The sequence below is a fragment of the Notolepis coatsorum genome, assembly GCF_963971535.1.
Source record: "Notolepis coatsorum genome assembly, chromosome: 1".
In the NCBI taxonomy this organism is placed as follows: domain Eukaryota; kingdom Metazoa; phylum Chordata; class Actinopteri; order Aulopiformes; family Paralepididae; genus Notolepis; species Notolepis coatsorum.
In genome coordinates this window covers 230,447,860-230,460,691 of record NC_140165.1, presented here as the reverse complement: position 1 = coordinate 230,460,691, position 12,832 = coordinate 230,447,860, and the positions used below count along the sequence as shown (strand labels likewise).

Here is a 12,832-nt window from a genome sequence, read left to right as displayed (position 1 = left end):
GCTCAGGAGGTAGAGGAGTCGTCTGGTATTCAGAAGGTTCTCGGTTAGTTTCCGGCTCCTCCATGCAGCGCGTCAAAGTGTCCTTGAGCAAGACTCTTAACCCCTAAGTGCTCCCGATTAGCAGGTCTGGACCTTGAATGGTCCCCTCCGCCGTCTGTTTGTGAGTGAATGTGGCATAAGTTGTAAAGTGTTTTGGATAAAAGCGCTATATAAATGCAGTCCATTTAATCAAGCTTTTAAACGTTTCCCCCTTTGATCACGGATCACCTTGACATGGCTTCACCATCTCTTAAGAAGCCACATGGATTACTGAAGGACAATCGGGAGAGAATTAACACACGCATGCACAGACGCATAACGCACACAGCTGATTCAGTGCTTCTCCGCTAGTCTCGTGTGTGTGTGTGGCGTGTAACCAGTGGAGAATACAGACTGATGTTTAGACAGACCGGGGAGAGAGAGAGACCTGTAGGGAACTATTGCCTTGGTGTAGAATTATGTTGTAATGTTATAGAGCGCAATTAATCTGCCTTATTTAACTTTATTTTATAATTGATAAATCAACGTTTTTACAGCCCTACTAAAAACATAAAATTTAGGAAAAATTTGCGCACGGCTGGCTGGGTAGTGTAGAGTTCTAAGCACTCTCCTACCACCGCAGAGACCCTGGTTCAATTCCCGGCAGCGGTACCTCAGGCAGGTATGAGCAGGGAGGGCATCTGGGAGAGGGCATGAACCTCGTGTTGCGCTCTCCCAGTGAAACTCCTAGCTGCCGAGTCACTGATTGTAGCAGGTGTGGGTGCCACCCACTGGGTGGGGAATGGGATAAACATGGTACACTCAGAAACAATCTAGATGCACCAGTCAAGCTGGTCTACAGATGAAAACAATGCAGCAGTGAAAGCTAGCTTTATTGTGGCTGAAGAAATATTGTCTGAACTGTCTGATCCAAACTGGCTACTTTGCTCTGTTGTGAGACATAACCGAGCATCTCGCCCAATTGAATTAGATGCTGCAGGGAGCCAGGGACGCAAACAAGTCTCACCCAAAACTTTACCAATAGTTGTGAACTGAGACAACCCTTATATCTTTGAGTACAGTTACAACTTGTGTGTTCATGCAGACAAATGTTTACTGTAATTAAACTATCTCATTAGTTGGATGTATGGCTTCTGCAAGGTTGTGTGCAGCCATTCGTTTTTGTAAAATGCTGTCACATGTTCTTAGCAACTCACAATTGTTGGTTGCACCATACTTCTGCCCATCCTGACATAAGTTTGTATTTGATGATATTTTTCTTAGTTATTTTCTTGAATAGTTTGATCAAGTAATATGGGGTTCTTAACCTGATAAATTAAAAGGATTTATGTTAAAATAACAACATAAATAAGAGCAATAACTATAAGCTAAAAAATATATATATATATATATTATAATAATAAACAAATTATAATAATTTATACATCTATGCAAATGCATATGTAAGATTTGTAACTCGAATAAGTAATAAATACAGAAACGGTTATTTTACATGACATTTATACTGTCTTTGGCCATTTGAGGGCAACCCTAATGTAGGGCTGGGCGATATATCGAGTATACTCCATGTATCGCGGCTTGTTCTACGTGATATGTAGTAAATTACTATATCGTGAACATCGAGTATATGTTGTCATGTCGCGGCTGATATGAGACTTGCTTTAGTGCAGAGCGTTCCTCTCATTTCATTATAGACAGACCAGCGCGGACCTTAAATGACATGCAATTGTAATTTCATTACACAGACCAGTGCGGACCTTCAATGACATGCAATGGGCTAACGTTAGCTGCTAAGTTCTGTTAAACCATAATAGGCTAAGCTAACTAGCGTTAGCTCTTAGCTGCTACTAGCTCTTAGCTGCTAGCGTTAGCTCAAAGCGGACTCCACGACACTAGTTCCATTAGTGAGAAAGGGGGGTGGGTTATATTGACGACGCTTGACAACGGAGGTTTAAAGATACCTTCATATTTATTGGTTATTCGTTTCTTGCATCCAGTTTCAATCTCCGTGTGTTCAACTTCCTGTGTTTACATTCGAGTGTGACATCATCGCCTACGGCAGCTTATACGCTCAAAACGCAAACGCGTTCTCTCTCTCTCTCTCTCTCTCTCTCTCTCTCTCTCTCTCTCTCTCTCTCTATTCAATGATTTAAAGTGGCCAAACGTTACAATATTTATACTAACTGGATAGTTGATGATATAAACATTTCATTTCATTATCTGAAATATTCTAAAATCATTAAGTCTGCTATAAGCCATTATCCCTTTGTAAGGCTTTTTGTGTGATTATTATTTTCTCACAGTAGTGTGTGTATATATATATATATATATATATATATGTGTTTGGCTAAAGTGGATAGAAAACACAGTACTGTGCAAAAGTCTTAGGCACCCAATAGTTTTTATATAAATTGTCTTAGATGTAAATACCGTACTTTTCGGACTATAAGCCGGGGCTTTTCCCCCCATTTTTCGACCCTGCGGCTTATATAACGGTGCGGCTTATATGTGGACAAAACCCGAAAATCTAAATATTGCTTTTTTTACTGCATTGAAATGTTATTTATCTGTTCCCTTATTTACTTAATACAACTTGTAAATGAGTTAATTCTTGTTATTTGTCCGACAGTATTGTGTCCCAATGGGAGTCATTCTCTGTAGAGGTGGGAGTCATTCTCTGTAGAGGTGAGAGTCATTCTCTGTAGAGGTGGGAACTTAAAGCTCAATATAAGAACGGCCATGCACCACCACTCACAGAATCGAGAAAGAGCCATCAATCTGTCAATCCTTTCCGTGTCCGGGCCGCGTGAATATTAAAGGCAACCAACTTGTGTTCTGATTGGCCGCGACCCCCCCGCCCCTTTTTGCCGCGAGCCGGCAGCCAAGCGGCAGCCATCCCACGTCCCAAATGAAATCCAAGGAGCAAGCGGCAGCGCGGGCAACCAACTTGTGTACCAACCAACTTGTGTTCTGGAGCGCTGCTGACTGATTATGAAATGCGCTGAACTAGAAAGCGTAACGCTATTATGTTTCGCGTTTTTAACAACCAACTACCAGATTCACTCGTCACTGTACATCACTTCTGAAGTATAAACAAAACCCATACAGTTATGAAATGTGCTGAACTAGAAAACGTAACGCTATTATGTTTCGCGTTTTTAACAACCAACTACCAGATTCACTCGTCACTGTACATCACTTCTGAAGTATAAACAAAACCCATACAGTTAAGAAATGCGCTGAACTAGAAAACGTAGCGCTATTATGTTTCGCGTTTTTAACAACCAACTACCAGATTCACTCGTCACTGTACATCACTTCTGAATAAACAAACTATACTGCTGTGACGATTTGTCACTGTACATCACTTCTGAAGTATAAACAAAGCCCATACAATTTTTTAGATGAATGATTGTGGATATAATATAGAAAACACATCATTATGATATTGTCAGATGGCGCAAAATACAATGGTGAGTGAGAAATGTATCTCCAGTGATAAAACCCAATTCACGCGTCACTACTGTAACTAGAAACTCTGCTGGGTGTCACTGTACATCAGTGTGGAACTGTACGCTGTAACGTTATATGTTATTTCGCCCGTGGAGGCTGCTGAAGCGCCAGCGGGGCGACGCGGTGGTTTGTCCCCGGCTTCCGTGCGCCGCCCGCGGCTTGACTCGGTCCAGCTCCAGCAGCAGCAGCGGCCGTGCTCCGTTGTAGGAAGCCCTTCAATGACAGCGCTCTCATATTTTGCGAATGCATAAACTATATCTTAAATTATGGCTATGTGTCTAATATGGCTGTCGCTTATCAATGACTTCGCGACAGCCATATTAGACACTCACTGTACATCAGTGTGGAACTGTACGCTGTAACGTTATGTTATTTCGCCCGTGGAGGCTGCTGAAGCGCCAGCAGGGCGACGCAGTGGTTTGTCCCCGGCTTCCGTGCGCCGCCCGCGGCTTGACTCGGTCCAGCTCCAGCAGCAGCAGCGGCCGTGCTCCGTTGTAGGAAGCCCTTCAATGACGGCGCTCTCATATTTTGCGAATGCATAAACTATATCTTAAATTATGGCTATGTGTCTAATATGGCTGTCGCTTATCAATGACTTCGCGACAGCCATATTAGACACATCGCCATAATTTAAGATATAGTTTATGCATTCGCAAATATGAGAGCTCTGTCATTGAAGTGGGTGGTGGCAGCGTTACTAACAGTAGCGATTTTTATTGTTTTGTCATGACCAAACATAATCCCAACATAGATAGGAGGTGTACTGTATGTCAAATGTCGGTCATGTGGTGGAAGAGTTTAGTCACACAACAGAACACCAGTGTTTCTAGTAGATATGTTTATTAATATAAATAAACACCTCTGTCTGAACTGGTTCGACCAGCGCGTTGGTTCGACCAGCGCGTCTCTCAGCGGATAAGGGCGTGTGCTAGGGCGGTCACGTGGCCGTGTGGCCAATCAGAGAAACGCTGAACGAAAAGCTGAACACAAGTTGGTTGCCTTTAATATTCACGCGTCCGGGCCGGGTGAGGTTTCCTGTGTTGAGTCAAATTAAGCCGCAGGCTCCACTCCTTACATATGGTAATTAAACATTAAAACACATGCGGCTTATAGTCCAGTGCGGCTTATATGTACACATCATTCAATTTAGCTGCTGCGGCTTATAGTCAGGTGCGGCTTATAGTGCGAAAAGTACGGTACATTTTATTAGTGGGTCAGTAGACTACTCTTAGTACATTTTCATTTAATTATTTTTTAAAGCATCTTCATGGTTTAATAATGGAAACATATTTTGCAGGGATTTATTATAATCATCATATTGGCGTGACTGTATGCATCAAAGGGTTAAATCAAGCATTTTTAAGTGCTTTAGAGGAAATGTCAAAATATCGCGATATATATCGTGTATCGTGATATGGCCAAACAATATCGCGATATCATTTAGAGGCCATATCGCCCATCCCTACCCTAATGCTTATGTGGCCCTTGGTGAACATGGGTTTCACACCCCTGGGAATCACCAGTTTCATCACGATACGATATCGATTATTTGGACAACGATACAATATTTGCCGATATCACAAAGTCTGCCACGATACGATACGATTCGATTCAGGTGCCTGCGATCGATATGAGGCGATATTATGTGCCCATTTAACACAATCAGTCACATTTAGATCAACTAAAAAAAGGCTACGGAAATATCAATTGACGTTTTTATTTTTGAGCTCTTCCAGACATTTAAATGAAAAACAATCTATTGTTTTTAATACAAATAGACCTTTATATATTGAGCTTTAAACTTTAAGTAAAATGTTTTGGAACTCACAACACACAAGCTAAAACCCCTTCCTCTCCCAAACTGTTCCTACAATTGTTTTATGTTGCATGATGATCATGAATACATTTATTATGTATTCATGTTTAACCCTTTCTCTGCCACGCTTATATCCATCAATGTTTGATCACTGCCAGCTCTATTTGTCTATGGAGATGTTCACCTACTTTGCAGGGCTATAACTTTTTAAATTGTATTGCTAAATTGACATTACTATGGCCCATTCAACATCGATTAGCTATTGTTCAGGGTGTAGGAACGTTTAACTTTTTCATTCACACATTCATATAAAAATACTGTCAGTATAAATATGTTTTTATCGTTTTCTGCAGTCGTTTATAATGCAATGACCGACGTTAAATGAATCATGTAGTATGGGTGATATATTGATCATAGCAGTTTGTATGGATAATAATAATCAAAAACGCTGAAACTCACCCCAGTCTCCTCTTACCTTTGGGTGATGAGCGAGCGTGGAGCAAAAAGTTCGCTATTATGGGATGTTGATCTAGATCAGGGGTCGGGAACCTATGGCTCGCGAGCCATATATGGCTCTTCTGGTGACAGCATATGGCTCCCAGAAATTTGTGAGTAAAAAAAAAAATTTTTTTTTTTTTTTTTTTTATAAATACTTGTGATATTTCTTAATAATACTGTGTCATTTTAAGGTAAACAGAAATTAGTTTTGAAGATACAGCTAATAGTATCTGTAGCTGAAGATATAGCGAGCAGAGCTGGCGAGGGAACACAAGTGGACAGAAATAAAAAATCTTCAACCTGAAGACCAGCTGATTCTTAAAACTTGGAACGAGCTTCCTGTGACATACCACACAATGCAGCGTGAGTATTGCCGTATTGACCATGTTTGGCTCTACATATGCATATGGGCAGTCATTCTCGCATATGAGGAACATTAAGACCAACCTACGCTCACGTTTAACTGATGGAAGCCTCAACGCCTGCATGAAGCTCAACCTCAGCACGTATGAACCAGATTACAAGGCCATCAGCAAAACCATGCAGCACCAGAAGTCGCATTAAAAGTAAGACATATTTAATTTATTATACGTTAAAAATACTATATGGCTCTCAATGAAATATATTTAGAAATATTTGGCTTTTATGGCTCTCCCAGTCAAAAAGGTTCCTGACCCCTGATCTAGATGAACCATTTCCGGGTTGTATAATAATATATACGTCCAAATAACGTTGTTTATTGAGTTATGGCAACCGATCGATTATCCAGTGTGTCAAGATGGAGTCCCGGGAGCGATCGCGAGTGGCGGACGGAATAGGGGGGACACCAAGCACTTCCGGCCCCACTTACCCACTTCCGGTTTGGCGATCGGCCACCAGGTGGCGATATTGAACCGTTGGAGAGTTGAGTGGAGATCCCCAGCACCCGTCAAGGATACGTCTGTGAAATATGATTACCATGACAGATTTTTGAAATATTGATCTCAAAGACGCTGTAAAACGTCATTGTCAGATTACGCATGGCGAGGAATGACATCTTAACACGTCATTGGCGATTAAAGGGTTAAATATCAAAATGTTCTGTCCATCCTCAGTAACACACACACGCACACACACACACACACAGAATGCCCCTCCCCCAGTCCCCACACACAGAAAGGGAGACTTCCCCCGCCCCTCCTCCTTCCCCTCTCCTCTCTCCTGTTCTCTCTCAGGGTTAGCTGCTTAGCTTAGTTAGCTTAAGCAGCCAACTTAACGTTAATTTAGATCTGCCCACGCAACGTGGGCATAAAGGAATGGCGACGATGCAAATCATGTTAGATGCATTTGACCCGTTGCGGGGGGAAAACTGCACAGACTTATATCGGGTCGCAAAATAGACTCTCTGTAGCGCTGTTCTGCTGTAATGTCTAGTCTACACAGAGTTTCACAATACTGGGCGCGGGCGGATACGACTCGTGGGATTTTCAAAATAATAGTATCACAATATGAATCGATCTTTTTACGTTGCATCGATCCTATTTGATTATTGATAATATATCGATCTGGATCAATGTATCGTCCCACCCCTATCGATTTCTTATCATTTAAAGGCCAACCTCCAGGTTAAACCCTACTGATCAATTATGGGTAGTTTACATCATTGGTATATAATTTCATTTATTTTTTTTCATTTGACACCGGAAATGCCACTCTGAAAGAGTTAAAAAGGTCCATGCACGAATAACATGCACGCGCGAATAAAAAAAGCTTATCAAACGCCGACGTCACAACAGGACACAGGTGCATATTAATGAGCCGAATCTAATGTTGCTTTTCCACTAAAATAAAGTACTCAGTTTGTCTCCGTGTGGGGAGGCGGGGCTGCTGGTGATCAGCATGAGAGCTCCAGAAATGTCACGTGAAAAACTGCAGACCACTGATTGGTCAGAAGAGAGACGCGTCACTGTTTGGGGAGTCTGAACGAAAACAGAACGCCGCCATCTTTAATGTCTCGCGTAGGATGTCTTATGTATGTTTGCAGCAAGAAACAAGTGCAATAAAAAAGGATACAGTCACTGTGTATTCTGCCTCATTTATTGATGAAACAAAACCGACATCAACACAATTTGCCACCGAGCAGAGAGTTTAGTCTGACAAAAAGATCGCTGATTAGTTACGCTTGTTGTTGGGGTTAGGGACGTAACGTTAGTTAGCCTAATGCTAACGTTAGCAGATAGACACGAGAGGCTAGGTAACGTTAAAGCTTGTAGAATAGACACAATGAGGTAACGTTAGCATTAGCATAATAGACACAACGAGAGTCTGGTTAATGTTGTTATTGATTGATTGAATGAAAACTGTTTTACTCTGGCTTGCCAAGCTCATCATAGCCCCTTTCGTGACTGATGCACCGAGTGAATCCACAGTCACTTGCTCCTTAATAGGAAACCAACCTAGATTTACCATGAAGGACTGGTTCTGGCCGAACCGTTCGTTATACAAGTATCACAGAGACATTTCAAATGTACTCACAGTTGCACGAGGGTTTCGGACAGAGATACGGGATGGTTTGAAAGCTCTGTGTTGCTAATAAACATTTTAAATATTTTGTATAAACTGCTCAAAACGGCATTATTTCCGGCGTTGGCTGCCTGGTGTGATCACAGCGCATGCGCATCATGCACCCAACGCCGGAAATAATGCTCTGCCTCCTTGCTACTGCCTGTGACTCCCAGAGCGCAGGAGTAGGGTCACAGAGCCCCCTGGTGACCAATACCTGTTGTGACGACATTACACGCGCACGTTATGAACCATTGATTAAAATATGCACGTGCGTGGTGATTGTGTTGGGCAGACAAAATGTTTTGATAAAAACGCTAAAACCTTTTCAATACTTTTTTTTCCAATTCTTCATGAAAGTCACTGTTGGCCTAGTCCACATTGTTTATTGAACAAAAATACAACGTGGAGGTTGACCTTTAACGACTATTCGAAAATCGATGCCCATCCCTAGTCAGAATTAGGGATGCACGATATTGATTTTGACACCGATAACTTTATGCTCCTCAAGCCGATAACCGATATCGATAACCGATATTTATTGTATTATAAAAAAACAATTATGTATATATTCTTTTTATCAAAAAAAAATTGTTCAACATGAAACAAAACATATCACAATACAATAATGTGATCTAACCAGACAACAGAAACAAAAGCCAAGACAACAGTTTTGACTGATAAAGTGACTATATTTATTTTTCCAAATGAAAATTCACAATCCGTCAACAACTTGTAATACATCCAACCTAAGACGCTCGAAGCTTTTTGTTCTTCTTTTTTCAAAGCGGAGCCTTGAAAAAAGGCTTTGAGTGGACACATCACCACCACAACAGTCACCTGTGGCATCACCACCGCTATGATGGCGTTAAAAGCCTACGACGCTAGAAGCTAGAAGCTGCTGTGAATCCAAAGCCAGCTATTGACGAGTCGTTTGCTAAATTAAAGAAGTTTGACAGAAATGACCCAAGGGCTCAAGCCGCTAGCTTTTAAGCAGTCCTTGGTGGTGCAAATTAACCTGGCTACTACGGAGCAATAAGTGACTGCGTTCAACCGAGGGTTGCATCACAGCCATGGAAGGGGCTAGCTTTGCTTAGCTCCTCGCGTCATCGTAGGCTTCTAAGTTAACACAATAACACACCGTTGTAGCGGTGGTGATGCCGCAGGTGACCCGTCAGGCTGGATGTATTACAAGTTGTTGCCCTTTTCCCTCCTTGTGGAACTTCTGCATTGCATTTATTACAAATAGCAAGCAAACTTTTTCCTCTGAAATTCCGAGTACCGACGCGGCCATCTTTGTTTTAACGTCCGCGCTGATTCAGAAACTTACGTGGCTACGTCACAGCCAAGAAAGGGAGCGCTGGATTTGTGTAAAACGCCCTGTTCCTAAACCACACGCTGTCAGTCGTACAACAGTACTGGCAAAACGGGATGAGCCTACAGTCTAAACAAACGCACTTCATTCCAATTCACCCACACTGCATTTTTTTTTACCAAAAAATATATTATATTATCGGAGCTATTAATAACGTTATCGGGTTTATCGGGATGACGTCATAAATTCATAATTGCTGATATCGGCCGCATCCCTAGTCAGAATACGATACAGAGAGCTCTCCAGACTGCTCTCTCCTGGCGACGTGTGTGTGCGTGTGACCTTCCTCCCACAGTGATGTTTTCAACTTGGTAATCACTCAGTCAGGACAGATTCATACTGATATCAACTCTTAGCTCATGTCTCGGTGACAACATTGGTTACATTGTTACTGGCAACATTATGACTGTTTCCACGGTGAGCGTTCAATGACTTTCCTAGTTCAAGTTTTGTTTTATCGGTCACGTTATTATCTTGTGCACAATACAAACAGTACTGACACTTTTTGTTTCAGGTGTAATGCATATTTGCAAGACATTTACTGTAGCTTCCTCCTAGGGGTGCATTCTGTCCCCAGTCTCAAACCCACAAGTCCTGTGACCTGTCAGCATGATATACAGCCGCCCCCAGCTCAAACCAGTCTGTTGTTTCTCGGTTTTCTGCAGTTATTAACAGGCATCAGTCATCATTGGTTGATTGCGACATGGAGAGATGCATGTCCCCTGTTTCCAGCTAGTGTTTGCCAACACTCAGTGCTGTCCCAACCAGGGTTTCCGTTAGAAAAAATTGTTGCCGGCCTCAGTGTCTGGTAGATTTCAATCTACCGGTCAAATGAGAGAAATTCCGGTCAGAGTTTATTGAGCTTAAAAACAATTGATAGGCAAAAGAATGACAACAAAACAAAAGAATGACATCATCAAGGCATGTAGATTTATAATATTTTTACTTAAAACTAGGCTACTTTTGCGTATAGTCATTATATTTCAAATAAAATAAGTCCCGACTCCCGAGACTCCGTGCTGCTGCCGACTTTAAATCAAATAGGTGTCTGTGGGCAGTCGCCCGACATTAATAAACAGCAGTCTGTTATAATCACATTTTTATGAGCTAACGAATTCCGTTATATTGGACATTTGTATTAATTATATCAAGCGAAGAACTGAGAAATTTGGCAGAGAGACGGCAACATTATCGTGGGTTTGCGTGACGACTCTCTCTCTCCACCTCCCAATGACTTATTTGCGTGAGTATGTCGATGCAGAGCAGCAGATTCAGCTGTTTTCTGGCTCTTTTCTGGCTCTATCTGGGGACCGCTCAGCAGCGCCCCCCACCCAACAGCTGAATTGCCAATGGCTGAATTGGAGTACTGCACTGTGCCGCTGCTGCTCCGGCTCTGCAGCTGCACATGCATTCGCAAACGCAGCACTAAGCTCTCGCTGACAACGTCGTTGTCATTATTAGAAGCAACGATGAAACAAATGTAATGATTGTTTCGTTCATCGCATAGGCTATTTAATTTTAGCCTATTTTAATACAATTCAAATAATCAAATTGTGCTTAGAGGGAATTATTTTCACCGGACATTAAGACTGGAGAGATTAAATATGTCGGACTTCAACAGATTTTGCCGGTCAAATACCGGTAATTACCGGCTAACGGAAACGCTGGTCCCAACGCTCTGTCTGCAGTATCAGAATCTAAATTTCTTCACACAATAACACACAGAACCTCACAGCACATGGTACAGGGTATGCAGAGTAGGGGTGGGAATCGCCAGAGACCTCACGATACGATAGTATCGCGATACTAAATATATCGCGATACGCTGAGTATTGTGGATATTATTATTATAAAAAAAAATTATCAAATTTTATTTATTACCTTTTTTCAACTGCAAAGTAAAACTTTGTCAACATGTTTTATCTAATAAAGTTCAGTCTGTTCATCTCACTTCAATCATTTTTATTGCAGAACATGGTATTTTCTCAAGCAGACGGATGTAAACACTCATCTGTGTTGCATGTAGCTGACAAACTGAACTGTTTGTATTACAGTCATATTCCAACTTAACTGAATGCACATGTGTGTGTGTGGACTACTGTACTATTACAGGTATTGAAATGAACAATGCAACTTCCTTATACAATTTTTTTTTATGAATAATTAAATATCGATACTTGGCGTCCCTGTATCGATACAGTATCGCCACGCAAAGTATCGCGATACTACTACATATCGATTCTTTCCCCCACCCCTAATGCAGAGTATGACCTCAGAATACAGTGCAAGACATCACAACATATAATAATACACTGTATTTCTATAGCACCTTTCATGCAAGTGCTTCACATCAGTAATGTAGACATAAAATAGACATAGGCATACAATTTGCATAACATTGGCATAATTAATAGAGAGGCATAAAATGAGCAGAGAATTTACATTAAAACCTCTCCCAATTTTTTTTATTGATTTCTAACATGAAAAGTGCACTTTCACCTTTCTACACTTATTGATTATAATAGATTTCGGACATTAAAATCTATAAAAGACAATGTTTGACATGTGCAATTAAGTAAAGAAAAAAGGTATTAAACAATGATGTTCAGTGACCTAATCTATTTTCATCTGGCCTGCTCTCTGATTGGAGTAGTCTTCTCTATTTTCTCAGGATGGCAGTGGAGCTGAGCTGCTTGATTATGATTAATTGAAATTAAACACAATTGCTCATTGATTTGAGAACATCATATGACGATGACTTTCTTCTCGACCAAAGGCTGCCTTTCTGTCATCATCTGCAAGTTACCAAAGAGGCTTTTAAAATAACTGGAGAACCGCGCCATGGCTCACCGCTGTGAAGGAAGGGTGCGTTGCATTTTCAACACTAGACTAAAATGAGAGCCACACAGCATGAGGCAATAATCATTTAATCTCGATCATCTGGTTACCGTGATCGCGGGAAGCCAAAAGCGTGATTTGAAATTGAAACTCGATTAGTCGCCCAGCCCTAGTGGAGCGGTCATGGTAATTAATGAGCGTGTGCCACTTCA

General features: G+C 41.4%; 1 protein-coding gene across 3 annotated transcripts in view; it reads left to right on the top strand.

Annotated features, from left to right (window-relative positions):
* Window positions 1-12,832, top strand: part of rffl (ring finger and FYVE-like domain containing E3 ubiquitin protein ligase) — a 90,453-nt gene that overhangs the window by 60,166 nt on the left and 17,455 nt on the right. The gene's annotated exons all lie outside the window — the stretch shown is intronic.